Genomic DNA, 16,385 nt, shown 5'->3' on the forward strand with positions numbered 1-16,385 from the left:
TGTAAGTTCGATGAAAGGGAGAAAACAGCAGTTCAAGCAAAAATAAAAGCAGATTACGCTAACGCACATTTCATTTCCTGTGCGCAGGTCAGCTTAAATTAATAATGAGAACTGCAGCAAGTTCTTAAACGAAACCAGCAATATTTTTCTCTAACATTCTGGCTATTCCAATATTCTTCTCAAGATAATCGCAGCTGGTAAACACCCCAGGAAGCATATGGACATCATCACTCCACGTCCACCTGATTCAAGGTGGAACTTCAACACAGTTCAGGAGAGTTTGCAACCCTTAAAATACAGCCTCACTAAATTTCGGTGAACGTCAAATGCAGGTCAAGCCAATGCAGAAGCAACAGGAATTTTGAAATACCTGTATATGATAATTTCAAGCTTTGTTGGAGTTTTTATCACGAGACTGTGCCTCATTTTGGAATAGCACAACCAAATGAAATCTCGATAAAACAGTATACTGAAAGTTAATGAATATGGAACAATATTGAAAACATATCTTAGAATGGACAAAAAACGCACTATGAGAATCTTTCAAACACATTCATGGTAGAAGCTAACAAAGTGTGTGACTGTACGTGTCGATGTAATGGACTGATATTCTTCCAGTAAACACTTAGCAGCTGATAAACTCCAGCTGATAAATTGTTCAACAAGAATTGCATGGTTGGTTTCGAGAATGAACACAAAAAAGAGATAGTACTGACCGCTGAAGCATGTCCAATGGTTGACAAAGAAGAGTTTGAAACTGAACTCAAAGCATATCATAGCTTTGATATCGCAAATTAACGTAGCTGCTGAAATTCGTCTTGAAAAAAAAAATTTACAGTTTTGTTAGTGAAATTACGAAACCGATCAAAATCCTCCTGACGGTCCCCATAACTACATTAAAGGCATAACGCTGCTTTTCAACACCGAAAAGAATTAAAAACTTTTCTGGTATCACTACAAATTCGAAAAGACTAAATGCCCTGCGAGTACTTTCAATGGCGAAAGATTTCCTCGGTTGTAATCCAGATATCAAGGAGAAAATTGTTGACATTTTTACTCAAATGAAAACAAGGATGTAAAAATACTTAAGACTTTGAACATGGCTGCGTTTCAGCAACTGTGCATGCAAGAGCTTCAATGGGTTGGAAATAACAGCCAGTCAGTTGAAAAATACAGTTTTATTAAACCTTGATCGTTGTTTAGTCAGTTTTAATACTGTCTTCTTTAGAAGGTATTGTATTTAGAATTATAAATTATCTGTATCCGATGTGGGAGTCGTTGAATTTGTCCAGCACATGTGCGTGTCATCCACTTAATGAACATTTAAAACACATAATTTAAAAGTAGTAGCTCTCTATTGCAGGGCTTTGTCTTAAAACTTAATGTGTGGTATTTTAAAAAGTTTTAAGACAAAATCCTACAGTACAGAACTACTGCTTTTAAATCACGTGTTTTACATGATGATTAAGTGGATGATATACACGTGTAGTCGACAGTCGACGACTCCAACATCGGATATAGATAATATGTGATTATACGTACAATATACTTTCCGAAGAATACAGTTTTAAAACTGTCGAACCCATGGCCAAGGTTCAATAAACCTGTATTTGGCGAATGGTTGGCTGCTACTTCTAACCCCAAAAAAATTTAACTTAGTTCTTTCAGGATTTTAGCGAGTTTCTGAAATAATTTTCTTGTTATAAACGTTTGTTTCCTTTTGTACAGTTTTAAAACAGAAACTAAAGATTTTGTGGACCAATACTCCCGCTGATTTTAGTTACGAGCCGCCACTGTGCTTCAGTGAGAGAGCGGGTGGTCAGCACTGTCAAATCCGGCGGCCAATGTACAGGTGAAGCACAAGGCGAGCGGCCTGTCTACGGCTGCCGGTAGACACCTTGTGATTTTCTGTATAATACGCACAGTGCTTGCTGTACTGTATGACGAAGATTCGAGGCGGTAGAGCAACAACGGAAGAACTAGGCTGGAAATCCCGGTTGGAGCTTGGAAATTTCAGTTAACCTTTGAACTCACTCTTCACCTGACAACACTGCGAACTACGCCAGGAACGACCTTGGATCGGTTTACACGTTGAACTGTACTGTTTGTTACCAAAGATTAAAATCAAAGGTACCCTGGCCATTAAAATTGCTACACCAAGAAGAAATGCAGATGGTAAACGGGTATTCATTGGACAAATATATTATACTAGAATTTACATGTGATTACATTTTCACGCAATTTGGGGGCATAGATCCTGAGAAATCAGTACCCAGAACAACCACCTCTGGCCGTAATAACGGCCTTGATATGCCTGGGCATTGAGTCAGAGCTTGGATGGCGTGTACAGATACAGCTGGCCATGTAGCTTCAACACGATACCACGGTTCATCAAGAGTAGTGACTGGCGTATTGTGACGAGCCAGTTGCTCGGTCACCATTGATCAGACGTTCTCAGTTGGTGAGAGATCTCGAGAATGTGCTGGCCAGGGCAGCAGTCGAACATTTTCTGTATCCGGAAAGGCGCTTACAAGACGTGCAACATGCGGTCGTGCATTATCCTGCTGAAATGTACGGTTTCGCAGGGATCGAATGGAGGGTAGAGCCACGGGTCGTAACACATCTGAAATGTAACGTCCACTGTTCAAAGTGTCGTCAATGCGTACAAGAGGTGACCGAGACGTGTAACCAATGGCATCCCATACCGTCACGCCGGTTGATACGTCAGTATGGCGATGACGAATACACGCTTTCAATGTGCGTTCACAGCAATGTCGCCAAACACGGATGCGACCATCATAATGCTGTAAACAGAACCTCGATTCATCCGAAAAAATGACGTTTTGCCATTCGTGCAGCCAGGTTCGTCGTTGAGTACACCATCGCAGGCGCTCCTGACTGTGATGCACCGTCAAGGGTAACCGCAGCCATAGTATCCGAGCTGATAGTCCCTGCTGCTGCAAACGTCATCGAACTGTTCGTGCAGATGGTTGTTGTCTTACAAACTTCCCCATCTGTTGACTCAGTGATCGAGATGTGGCTGCACGATCCGTTACAGCTATGCGGATAAGATGCCTGTCATCTCGATTGCTAGTGATACGAGTCCGTTGGGATCCAGCACGGTGTTCCGTATTATCCTCCTGAACCCACCGATTCCATATTCTGCTAGCAGTCATTGGATCTTGACCAACGCGAGCAGCAATGTCGCGATACGATAAACCGCAATCGGAATAGCCTACAATCCGACCTTTATTAAAGTCGGAAACATGATGGTACGCATTTCTCCTCCTTATACGAGGCATCATAACAACGTTTCACCAGGCAACGCAGGTCAATTGCTGTGTGTGTATGAGAAATCGGTTGGAAACTTTCCTCATGTTAGCACGTTGTAGGTGTCGCCACCTTGTGTGAATGCTCTGAAAAGCTAATCATTTGCATATCACAGCATCTTCTTCCTGTCGATTAAATTTCGCGTCTGTAGCACGTCATCTTCATGGTGTAGCAATTTTAATGGCCAGTAGTGCATTAATAAATATGTGAGTTGGCACCTGAGTTGTCGACTTCAGCTCTCGCCAATTATTAAATTCATTATTGACCTTGAATCAAAAGTTACGGTCAGTATTTTTTCATGAAAATTCAATAATCTTCTTTTTGACCTGGTGACAGCGTGGTGTAGTGAGGCACACGGTGTTTGGTTATGCCCTAGGAATGCACCCTCGCTATAGTAGCAGCAGCGAGCGCTGGTGTGGTGGTCGCTGGAGAACCAAAGTCGTTTTGGAAGGCCGTGGAAGCTGCCACTTCCAGCTGACAGCCCTCAACTGGCGCCTGCGAACGCCGAGCAGCACGCGAACCGACGCGGCCCTGCTAATCTCATCACCAGACCGGCACGCCGCATTTCACCTCACTCCGACTCCTCCATCGACAAAATTGCTTATTCCACCAGCGTCTGTTTTTACCTCGGCTTTACAAATGACGTCTCAGCATTTTCAGACACATTCAGGTACTTTTCTATTTATAGGCATACAGGGTGTTTCCGTAAGAACATGCAAAAATTTATCAGGATGTGAGAATGCTCCAGGGAGGAATTTGAAGTAGGAAACCTGATGTAGGGGAAGCCATCTTAAGGAGATAATAGGAATAAAATCACTTACTGTGCACGTCTTTATTTACGTTAGTTACAATCAACTGCAAATACCATCACTGACACAATGAACGTACAATTTGTACTATATCTTACAAAATGTGCTGAAAGTGGCGGGCATCAGCCTCAATGCAATCATGACACTGGCAAACAAGATTCTGACCCACTCTGACAAATATCTCTGGTGTGTTTCGAATCACGTCACAGGCAGCTGCAGTTCTGGAAACTAAATCCATCTCCGTATCCACTTGGGTCTTATACACTGCAAATAATCTAGGGGATACAGGTTAGGTGACATCGTAGGCCATGGAATAGGACCGCCCCTTCCAATCCAGCGACCAGGAAGTACTGCACTGAGATGGTTGCGGACATTCACACTGAAGTGAGGCGGTGCACCGTCATGTTGTATCCACGTACTCACACGAACAGTCAAGGATGCGCTCCCCAACAACTCAGGTAGGGCTCTTTGCACGAACCTCAAGTACAGGTCGCCATTCAGACCTCCTTGTAATGAGGCTCCTCCCCCTTGTTTCCATGCAGGAAGTAGATAATGTTCACGTAAATAAACAGTACAACACGTGTGAACTTGTACCCATGTTAGTCGTAAATAAGCTGGAAAAAAGTAGTACTAAACAAAGCGATAGACAAGTTTACTTCCGTGTCTCCTTAAACTGGGTTCTCCGACCCCAGATTCCCTACCTCAAATGTTTCAATGGAGCATTCTCTATGTCCTGTTATATTTTTGCACACTGTTGCGGGAAAACTTGTATGATGAAACGTTTTCTCGTACATTCCCTATACACAGATGAAAATAAATCGCAACAATAAAAAATAATTAATTTAGAGAAATGAAATTGCTGAAATGCATTTCTCCAGGTAACATATTTAATTAATTAACATAGATGTGTGAGCTAATCGTAACTGGAGGGTTATGCAACCAAGACGACAGTTAAAAGCAAAGAGTGCAGCCATTTCTAGGTGAGGTTTGATTACCAGGCTACTGGTAAGGAGTAAAGAGTTTCACCTGGACGAAAGTAGCATGTAATGGAGATTTGGAAAATCAAAACTGTTTACTATTGTCGGGAGTAGAGCTACGCGGGTGCGGGAGGACCTATTGATTCCAAGGAGGATGGTCAGCAAGGAGCCATAGAGTAAAGGTTACAAGTTAATCCGGGAAATTTTCTATGTAGCAGCTGTTACTGGCTGCAGACTTTATTAACAGTGTTTGTTTTTTGAAGAAAAACGCAGTAATCAGTCATTCACGTTGTGTGATCATACATATTTAGTGTGGCTTCCCATAGAACATCAGTTTGAATTTTTCGTCTTAGGGCTAAGTAAATAAGATTTAGTGGAATTCCGCAAGCCAAATATAAAGAACACATAATGGTCATACATATTTTGTGTTTTACGCCGCGTGGTAAATTGAGGTCTTTCAGATTTTAAGATTTAGACATTATCAATTCGTCACAGAAACAGTCAAGCAGCTACTAATAAAAAATAGTAATTTCTCCCTCTTTACGTGCTCAGATGGATCTGGTGACACTATTTTAACGCCATGTGACAGATGATGTTTCAGTTGTTTTGAATATCACAAATAAATGAGCAGAGAAACAAGTTAAAAGCACTAAAACCGTCAGTAACTGAACGATTAGTAAGAGAAACGTTTCTTTTAATGACGAAGTGCTTGCAAAGACTTACCTGAGAGGAAATGAGGAATAACACTTCCACCACTGATTCAAAGAGCACGAGTAACAGGCCTCTTTGTGGAGGGTCTACACACAGGAAGTTACTGCTTTAGAGATTGAACAGGCGCTCAGGCAATTAACCCCAGTGGGGTGGCAGATGGAGGCTGTAGCAATTTGCAAGTGTTTGAGCCTCTTGTACTGGTCTGCCATGGAATGAAGTTCTTAGCTCTTAGGTAACGTACGTTTCTCGAAATGCAGCGGCCTACTCGCAGTAAGGGAAAACATGCATGGAGGATTCTCATCCGCTTTATAAATGATGGTTGCCTGTGAACTCATAAAGGCACTGATATATACGTTTAAAAGAAACACAGTACTTTTCTCTAGTCATATTTTGAAGTGCAAGTGATAGTTTGGCCATCGTTAGGTAAAGGAAATCAGAAAGAGATACGAGAGAAATATAATAGTTCTTCATAGTCATGTCGATGCCTGGTAGTAAGATTAGAAATTATTTCCTATTACGGTTCTGGCTACAGTAAATGGTCAGTACTCAGTTTATTAACCATCAGCTGTTACTCAGAATTATAGCTATACCGATTGTTACCCACAGTATAGGCTTGGAGCTGTACAATACCCATAAAGTCAAGATTTTTCCCTCTTATCACTACCGATCATATATTCAATTATGATTGTGGACTGCAATTCTAGAGGTGTAAAGTTTTACGAAAGTCTAAAAGATCATTCTTATAATTTCAGGCGGGTTGCCTACATGTAGGAGTGACAAGAGCTTTCTCAGCAGCAACAACCTCATACAATTCCATCAACAAAACACACACGCACACACACACAGAGTTAGATCTCTCAGTTAGAGCACAGTGTTTTATTAGCCAGTAAAACAGAACACTCAGTCATTGTCCACTATTTTAAAATTACAATTTAAGTTGAACCAGTCGATGAGAAAAGTTCAATCTTTGTAAAACACTTTAAAGAAACCTAAAATTATCTTCATTATTTATCAAAGTAGGTAAAATATTTCTTATACAATAGCACAAAACACACGGAGATAGGTTTTTGGCTCTATATCTCAGAGTTAAAGCTTAAGCAGCATTTGTCGATGAGCAAAGTGCGAGCTTTGTACCATGCGTGATGCAAGGCACAACAGACCCTCGATTTGAGCGTTAAATGTATTTTTCATGCCAAATTGTTTTTTAAAGCAGTGAAATACATGTGTTTCTACTAATCTTACAGGTTAAGATACACTTGATAATGACTGATTGACTGACAGATATACGCTGTAACACAGCGGAAACTACATTAAATAACATACCGAGTAGTAGTTTTACACTACTGGCCATTAAAATTGCTACACCACGAAGATGACGTGCTACAGACGCGAAATTTAACCGACAGGCAGAAGATACTGTGATATGCAAATGATTAGCTTTTCAGAGCATTTACACAAGGTTGGCGCCGGTGGCGACACCTACAACGTGCTGACATGAGGAAAGTTTCCAACCGATTTCTCATATACAAACAGCAGTTGACCGGCGTTGCCTGGTGAAACGTTGTTGTGATGCCTCGTATAAGGAGGAGAAATGCGTACCATCACGTTTCCGACTTTGATAAAGGTCGGATTGTAGCCTATCCCGATTGCGGTTTATCGTATCGCGACATTGCTGCTCGCGTTGGTCAAGATGCAATGACTGTTAGCAGAATATGGAATCGGTGGGTTCAGGAGGATAATACGGAACGCCGTGCTGGATCCCACCCGCCTCGCATCACTAGCAGCTGAGATGACAGGCATCATAACCGCATGGCTGTAACAGATCGTGCAGCCACGTCTTGATCACTGAGTCAACAGATGGGGACGTTTGTAAGACAACAACCATCTGCACGAACAGTTCGATGACGTTTGCAGCAGCATGGACTATCAGCTCGGAGACTATGGCTGCGGTTACCCAAGAAGCTGCATCACAGACAGGAGCGCCTGCGATGGTGTGCTCAACGACGAACCTGGGTGCACGAATGGCAAAACGTCATTTTTTCGGATGAATCGAGGTTCTGTTTACAGCATCATGATGGTCGCATCCGTGTTTGGCGACATTGCGGTGAACGCACATTGGAAGCGTGTATTCGTCATCGCCATACTGGCGTATCACCCGGCGTGACGGGATGGGGTGCCATTGGTTACACGTCTCAGTCACCTCTTGTTCGCATTGACGACACTTTGAACAGTGGACGTTACATTTCAGATGTGTTACGACCCGTGGCATTACCCTCCATTAGATGCCTGCGAAATCCTACATTTCAGCAGTATAATGCACGACCGCGTGTTGCAGGTCCTGTACGGGCCTTTCTGGATACAGAAAATGGCAGATTTGCCAGGGCAGCAGTCACACACCAAGATTTGCCCCCGTAAGACTTATGTGTCTTATGGGGGCAAATCTCGTTGTACGAATTTTGGTGGGTTATATTTCTAAGCCAGGCTTGCGTTGAACGTATGTGTGGTTTATCAGCCAACCACTCGCATTTTCCTGCCAGCTATGTTTTCTGTCGCAAGTGAAGATTAAGTATTTACAGTTTCCACTTCATGGCATGATCTGATGCTGAATCTCGGTTCCTCAAAATCATGTGTAAGTCAGGGTGGTTGCCATGGTGAGTTATCAGTTACCCTATCTCGTAGCGACTGTTTTGTCTATGCCGCTAGCTTGTAAACTGTTGACTTAAGTTTTTACTTGATTTCCCTAAAATTTACTTCCCTGCTTATAACTATCATTTTGTGCCTTGGGGTGCTTACCCATGAGCTGCTTAGAAAGGGAGATGTGGTGAGCAGTGTATCAGGCGTGCCCTAAGTAATTTCGGGGCTATTCATCCAGACCACATTGCCCAACGAGTGTTTTCATATCAGACATCTTTAATTGTTTTCCTTTCCTTTTAATGAACTGCTATTAGGCAAACCTGAATTATTTGTTGTAGTTTCATCAAGCACATTCTAATGATGTTTATTGCCTGGCTGTTTTGGAGATTGTTTTCCTATCGTATTATATTTGTTATACAACAGTGTCATTTAGGGCAGTCTTGAGTTTTGTACTTAATTATTTACCGTATCAACAAAGGAAAAGAACCTTTGAAGAGAATGTTATATCGATTATTAGTAATTGTTCTTAAAGTGTTTCAGCTAACTGGATGGTCTTGTCTTAATATGTCAAGATCCTGTTGACCAACTGGTAAAGTTACTTTTCCCGAGAAGTGTTAATAAAAATCTTGATAGAAATGCTGTTCAATCCTTATTTTGCACAGGCCTTCCACTCCCACTCACACTTACGCCCGTAGTGCTTAACGTTGTGGTAGCAGAGCGTATTGTTTCAGGAAGTTGAAGGAATATGCATGTGTATTTATGTGTAATGTACTTGTCTATCTAGGCAGCAGAATCTGTTGTATTTTGACTTTGCGGTTCAGGTGGATTCGTCTGTTACAAGTATCGAGTCGTGGTGGGGTTGGGTTGCCTTCACAAAGACCACTTGAGATATGATGGGAATAAAATATGAGGACTGGTAAAGGATAGGGACATAGCAGAGCTATCAGTGAGTCTTCGCGCTGCTATGGGAGCTGTGGTGCAGGTGACGACGGAGTGTATTCGTCAGGTAACCATGGCCATCATGCACTGCATCGCTTCCTTGTCAGAGGCAGAGCAGACAAAGTTTCCTTGGTTTAGTGTCCCATCGGGTACTAAGTTGTATCTCATGCAAGTGTAAACTATGCATTGGTTGTGGAGAGTTGAAGACTTGGCTTGAGTAGTCACAGATTCCTAGTTCAAACCAGTGGTTGATCAACCCCATAATAGACTGATAAATTCACGAATTAGTTTAAGTGAAATGACGTGGAAACCACATTTCAGTCGTTTGCGTCAAGGTTCCTTGGCCAAAACAGCCTCTGAGGTCTTAGCGAGAAAGAGCTTTTTTGAGGGAACTGCGTGCCGCATGCTAAGAGAACGCCTGTCTGCCAGGATTAATATCAAACTCGTTAATCAATATTTTTTCGCGTCCAACATGACTGAGCCGTGGGCGGCTCGTGTTCATGCCGTTTATTGCTTGGTACCTTGTCATTGCGGTTATGGCATCTCGTTTCTTATCCGATTTACTGACGTCACTAAGTTGCTGGCTTGCCTTCCCGTGAGTGATAGGAGCAGCGATTATCGATACAAGTACTGTGGTACTATCTTTTGAGCGACCACTAGTATTTCCGCGTAGTGTGGAGTAGGGGATTGCGATCGGACTTTATGTCGGTTGGGGGCGCAGCAGCGAGCAGGTCTGTGCATGCGGGGGGTGGGGGGCAAGCTGGGGCCGATGGCGGCGTGCTGCCACTGCCGTACCCTGGACGTTTAAGTTGAGTGAAGAGTTAACTGCTTATGCAACCTCGCCTTCGGTCGGTGGGTTGATGCTCCCAGGGCTGCTGAGCCTGGCGGTAACGAGTGAAGTGGTACGAGGCGGTGAAAGTACATTCTCGATAGTGTACCTTTCCTCGTCGTGTTGATGCTGTCCGACACAGTGTGTAGTTCGACAGCCTCTTGTAGTGGAATGTGCATATATTATTTGGGAGGTTTACCTCGGTTCTAGTATTTCCTTCGGCCTTGGGTGTTCTCTGAAGACGTAGTGCTATCTGTCTCTTCGCCCTTGCCTAAAATTATTCCATCGTTGTACTGCTGATCGGACACTAAGCGGATTGCTTAGTCGGTAGGTCGGCGCTTAAGCTGCCCCTAGTTGCCATCCTGTTACGTGAGTACAACTCTTGGCTGCCTGTCTCACCTTACCTTCTGTTTGAGTTACGTTCCCAGGCCGATCCTTAGAACACTTGCTGAGAACCGCTTGTCCTGATTCCTTAGATGGTGATTTTTGTTTTAAGGATGTTTGTAATTTTCTTTTTATTATTGGTGTGGACTTCAGCCAAGCAATAATTTCAGTTCTTTTGTGATAATGCCTTGAGCCATGTTACAGTAAGTTTTTTTAGCAAACTTGTTTTAATAACAAGGTATTTATTTTTAAAGTGCTATTTGGAATTGTTCTGCTGATTCTAATTCAGACCCTCAGTCGTTTGTGATTTGAAGTTGTGTGTGGCCTTTAGCCGAGCAATAATTTCACTTCATTGATAATAATGCCTTCAGCAGTGTTACAGTTTGTTTTCAAACGATGTATTATCTTAATATGTGCTATTTGGAATTGCTCTTCTGACTTCTAACTCAGGCCTTCATCCGTTTGTTGTTTGAGGTTATTGTTGGTGGCCCTTTGGTCCTAAAATTGTGCAATTTTTTTCCGTGATAAGGCCTTCATCCGTAATCCAGTCAATTGTGTTTTTTTAAGAGATTGTGTTAAAATTTTAATTTCTTTAAATAGTTTACGTATTTGTTGTGCAACCGAGAGAACTGATTATGGCCCCATCCACAATCGTAACTTTAACCTGCCCCATCCTGAGAAATCAGCTCTCAATGATTACGAGATTCTAGTTGATTATATTGGTGAAGTATGCACGACAGCTGTGGCCTTTAATCTAGAGTCAGCTGAGCAGGGATTGTTGCCACAAGTTTGCAAGAGATTAAAACCGAGGATCATTCTACAGTCTTGTTTGTTGAGAGGCCGGCTACCTATCGTGACTTATGCAACTTTGTCACCATTGTGGATGTGGTTCAACAAGCCAGTCACAGGAGAGGCTGTGAAAAGGCGTCATCTCATTGTCAGTCTGAGCCCACCTCAGGCGTTTCTGCTAGTAAGATGAGGCCCTCCCAATGCAGGTGCTATCGCTGTGGTCGGTAAGGTCATTTTGCTCACCAGTGTGAAGTCAACGGAAAAAAGGGTTTCTACAGCTGACGCCATTAACAGATACGGCATGGCTCCTTTTCACATTGTTGAGTGCACGTAATAAAGTAAAAGAGGTGACTTAAAATCCTATTCCATTCTCTGTGCATACGTCAATCATGATCAACTCTGTGCACTACTAGATTCTGGTAGTAATCTATCCTTAATGAGTCAAAGGTGGTACTCCAGATAACGGATCACTTGTAAGTTTCCCAATTTAAAGCTCATGTGAGAACGTGTATAACTGTTAATTCTCAAGCTTTCCCTTTGACAGGATCCATGCACATTTCTTGTTGTACCGGTGATTTTTCTTCGCACATGGGGGTGTGGGTGGCGGAAGGCTTAAGCACTGACCTTCTCTTGCGGTGCGATTTTGTAAGTAAAATGGTATTAGTTTTGGATTATGCACGTGGGAAATTTTACTTTTGATTTCGGCCTGAGGTGAAGTTTCACTTGCGTCCCCATTCTAGTGGCTCAAGTCTCTGTAATACCAATGTTAATGGGGTAGAGTTTGACGTTGTTCATTTACCTCTCCAGGCTGAGCCTCTCCTTAAGATGTTGCGTGGTATCTCGGAAGTGTTGACAGATAAATTGGGTGTGACTAATTGTACTGAATATCGGATTTTGCTAACGGGTATCTCCACCTAAGATGAAGTCACTGCATGAGTTGGTAGATAATGTACTCATTGAGGAGTTGTAAGACCGTCCACCTCTCGATGTACATCAGCGATACTTTTAGTGCCTGAAAATAATTGAGGGGGAGGGGGATTTCAGAACCTTTGTGGACTGTTTCCTTAATCGTAATGTAATCTTGGAGCCTGTCCCTCTTCTTGATCTATATGGGTGATGTCATGGTTTCGAGGGCCCTTATTTTTCCATTTTCGGTACTAACCAGATGTATTACCAGATTCCCCTTGTCGAAGAATGCAAGGTGGCCACTGCCTTTTCAGCTGACTGGAATTTATATGAATTCAGCCAGGTGCCTTTCAGCCTTTTTACCAGGGTGACAGATCTCTTTAGGTTACTCGATTCTGTGCTCACAGAACTGAAGTTCAAGTGTGTGTATAACTTCATGGACGATACTGTCATTTACAGCACCACATTCCCCGAGCATCTGGAGCATTTGAGACAGCTTTTGGACAGTTAGCAAGGCGAACTGTCGAACAGTCTATAGTTAACTTAGCTGATAATGAGATATCTTTTCTAAGGTAATTAGACTCAGATGAGGGGTCAGGACTGATCAGTCTAGGACCTGAGCTATTTATAGTTTCCGCCCTCTTAAGACTAAGAAAGGGATAGTTCATTTCATTGGAATAACTTCTTCCGAAAATTCGTTCTGAAGTTTTCTGAGTTAGCCACGTAGTGCAAAAGAAGAGCAAGCCGTTTGTCTGGGCTGACATCCAGCAGGCTGTGTTTGATGCACTTAAGATCGCTTTGAGTAATGACCCTGTTGCGGCTGTTCCTGACTTCAGTCAACCTTTCATGGTTCAAACCGACGCCTCTAACTCAGGAGATGCAGCAGTGTTGCTTCAGGAGTAAGATAGCTAGCGGAGGCCGTTAGCCTACCAATCTATGTTCCAGTCTCTAGGTTAGAAGAAATACTCTACTTATGAGTTTGAAGCGTTGCCGGCCCTCTTCAGGCTACAGAAATTTAAATACTAACTCAACACTGGGAATTGACGCTGGAGGCGGACAACCAGGCTTGTAGTTGGGTTCTGGCTTGCCCGTATAAAACTGAGCGTGTTACCAGCTGGGATGTCCGAATTTCCGCCTTGCGGCTTCAATGTACGCAATATTAGCGGGTGCGATAACGTAGCAGAAACCGTGAGCGGAATGTTCAAAGGGGAGGAGACTTTTTGTCCCCATGATGCCAAGGTGGCAAAAGGCCTTGTTAATTCAGTGCTTGCCGAGGTTGCAGTATTGTTTGCTAAACTTGTGGAATAACAAGAGCAGGACTCCAAGTTGGGCTCCATTAGGAAGCAGTTGAGAGCCGGTGAGAAAGTTCCTGGGTACGGATTGTGGAAGGACATTCTCTGCCATCCAGGGCGCTGGGATGAAGAGCTTAAAGTCTGTCTGCTTGACGCCCTTTTTCCCGGCTGTTTTTAAATATTATCGTAATACTGTTGAGGGCGGAGGTGTCATCTGGTGCATATAAAACCGTTCACAAGATCTAAGAGTCCCTAACCTGGCCCACCCTGTATCGTGATCCAGAAAAATGGGTAGTCAGTACCGGAGTACAAGATGTAAAACCGAGCAATGATGGGCGTAGGGGTTGCTTCAGTCCACTATAGCCGAGATACGCTTTGAGGGTCTTTTTTTTATTTGTTATTAAGTCGGTCCTCTTCCATAGACCCTAAGTGGGCAGCACTTTATATTTGTGGTGGTTAATGGTTTTACTCGGTTCAGTTCGTTACACCCCAGTAGTGGTCTCACTGCTGGACAAAGTATCAGGCATCTTAGTAAGATTTTCTCTAGGTTCAGACCTCCAAAGGTAATTGTCAGCGATTACGTTCCTTGTTTCTCTTCGAGTGAGTTTCGTACCTTATGTGTCCAAACATTGGTTAAACATGTCACCACGACAACTTATTACCCCAACCTTCGTTTATGGTGCGGGTTAATTGTAATAAAGTCCTCTCTGATTATTTTCCACTCTTGGGCTCGAAATTATATGTTCCATTTTCTTCTACAATTTGAAATAAACATCATACAAGACCTGAACATGAGGCGTCAGTACCAATACTGTCATGTCCAGATGGTGTAATATTTTTGAATAGGCTAAATGATGTTTAATTTTATTGAATGCTACCTGATATTCCTCTGTCCAATACCATTTAGTGTTCTATCTTAAGAATTTTAGTAAATCGTCGTTGTTCAGTAGTTCCTTTGAAACAAATCGTCTGAAGAATGAGGTAAGACCACTAAAAGCTTTGAGGTGTTTAGGCCAAAAGAATGTCCCCTAAGATGATAACTCTGTCTCTAAAAAGAAAAGCAGCATATTTTTTTGCATCCTTTCACAAGAGAATCTGCCAGTTTGAGACTTTCATATCGATACTAGCTAAGTATCGAACCCCAAAAAATTTTTCTGTTGCTCGACCATCTCAGGGCTCGCGCATACGAGTAGGATTACTTTATTTCTCATGCGTCTAAAACTAAGCGCACTTGGCCATTTGCTTTACCATCTGCCAGTAAAGGACTACTGTAAGGCAATACCGATGTTTCAATTACACTTCAGTGTAACATTTTTCTAATATCGTTTGTCACAGCTTCCCGTTTTGTCCAAGGGATGACGTAAGTAGGCCAGCAGTATATCTTATGAAGGGCTTTCCCCTTTTATATTTACATCTCTTAATGATACCTGGTTTGTTGGATGAGACATTAATATACTTCATTAATAAGGCAGCCAGTTTGGTTTGCTGTACACCATCGAGACATCGTGACTGCCATTTTCCTCTGAAAGTGGTTTAAGTTAGATCCTACATTAGAATAGATCTTGATTTGTCCTAGCAGTGAAACTGTGTGTCAATCATGTACAGTAATTCTTTCTGTATGGTTTTTATCCTGTTGCCATGGCCTTACCTGCCTCGTCGTGTTCTAGTCTTTAACATACCCACAATGACTTCCTCACCATTAGTTGTTAAAATCCAGATCCAATGTGAATGGTCTATAATACTGGTCCTCTCATGCATAAAGTCTAAGCCAGTTATGCAGCTCATAATCAAGCCCTTAACTATGAGGACTGAATTTTATCACTCGGTTACCTATATTCATTTTAACCTGCACCTGTCATTTCATACTTTGCAATTTCACGTCAAAAACTCCTGAAATCTAGCATTTCTGAAGCGGCAAAATAAGTATTCGATAGGTCCCACTGATGCTATGGGAACAGTTCCTGTCCGCAGCTCGTGGTCGTGCGGTAGCGTTCTCGCTTCCCGCGCCCGGGTTCCCGGGTTCGATTCCCGGCGGGGTCAGGGATTTTCTCTGCCTCGTGATGACTGGGTGTTGTGTGATGTCCTTAGGTTAGTTAGGTTTAAGTAGTTCTAAGTTCTAGGGGACTGATGACCATAGATGTTAAGTCCCATAGTGCTCAGAGCCATTTGACCAATTTGGAACAGTTCCTCGTCATAATGTTTACCGTGGCACCCTTGTCTACCACAACAAGAGTGCACCAACAGCCACATGGAACGTATCCTCCGTTTGCTCTTTCTATGCATCAATGTCAATGCGTAATTGGTCCTGAATGTCAATATCGTCATTATACTACAGTGTATCTATGTTGCAGTTACATCAGATGCCCCATGACATGCACCAGAGGGCAAAGTATGGTCGCGTTTAGTTTGTTGATCCTCCCAGGGTTGGTGGAACATGATCTTACATTACCTCCACTATTCTTAAGGACTGGTTTTGTGGTGGTGACCAGTTTTGATTTTCTAGTTATGACCAGTTCAGATTATTAGTGGGACTAAGTATCTGCTTATCCCAGGAGCATGTCTTAATTGCGTGAGGTAAGCCTGTGTTGTCTGGCATGTGGTGTGGCCAAAACTCACCGTGTCTGTTTTGCCAGTTGTGGTTACCGCTCTCGTGTTGGCCGTGGTTGTAGGTCAGGTTGAACCAGAGATCGTTTCCCCGATTTCTGCTAAAACTTAAAGCAAATTTTGATTTTGTGGTCTGTTTACTGTTACACTTCCGCTGTGTGTCTGCATTCAGTTTCCATCC

The sequence above is a fragment of the Schistocerca piceifrons genome, chromosome 3, assembly GCF_021461385.2.
Source record: "Schistocerca piceifrons isolate TAMUIC-IGC-003096 chromosome 3, iqSchPice1.1, whole genome shotgun sequence".
Classification (NCBI taxonomy): Eukaryota; Metazoa; Arthropoda; class Insecta; order Orthoptera; family Acrididae; genus Schistocerca; species Schistocerca piceifrons.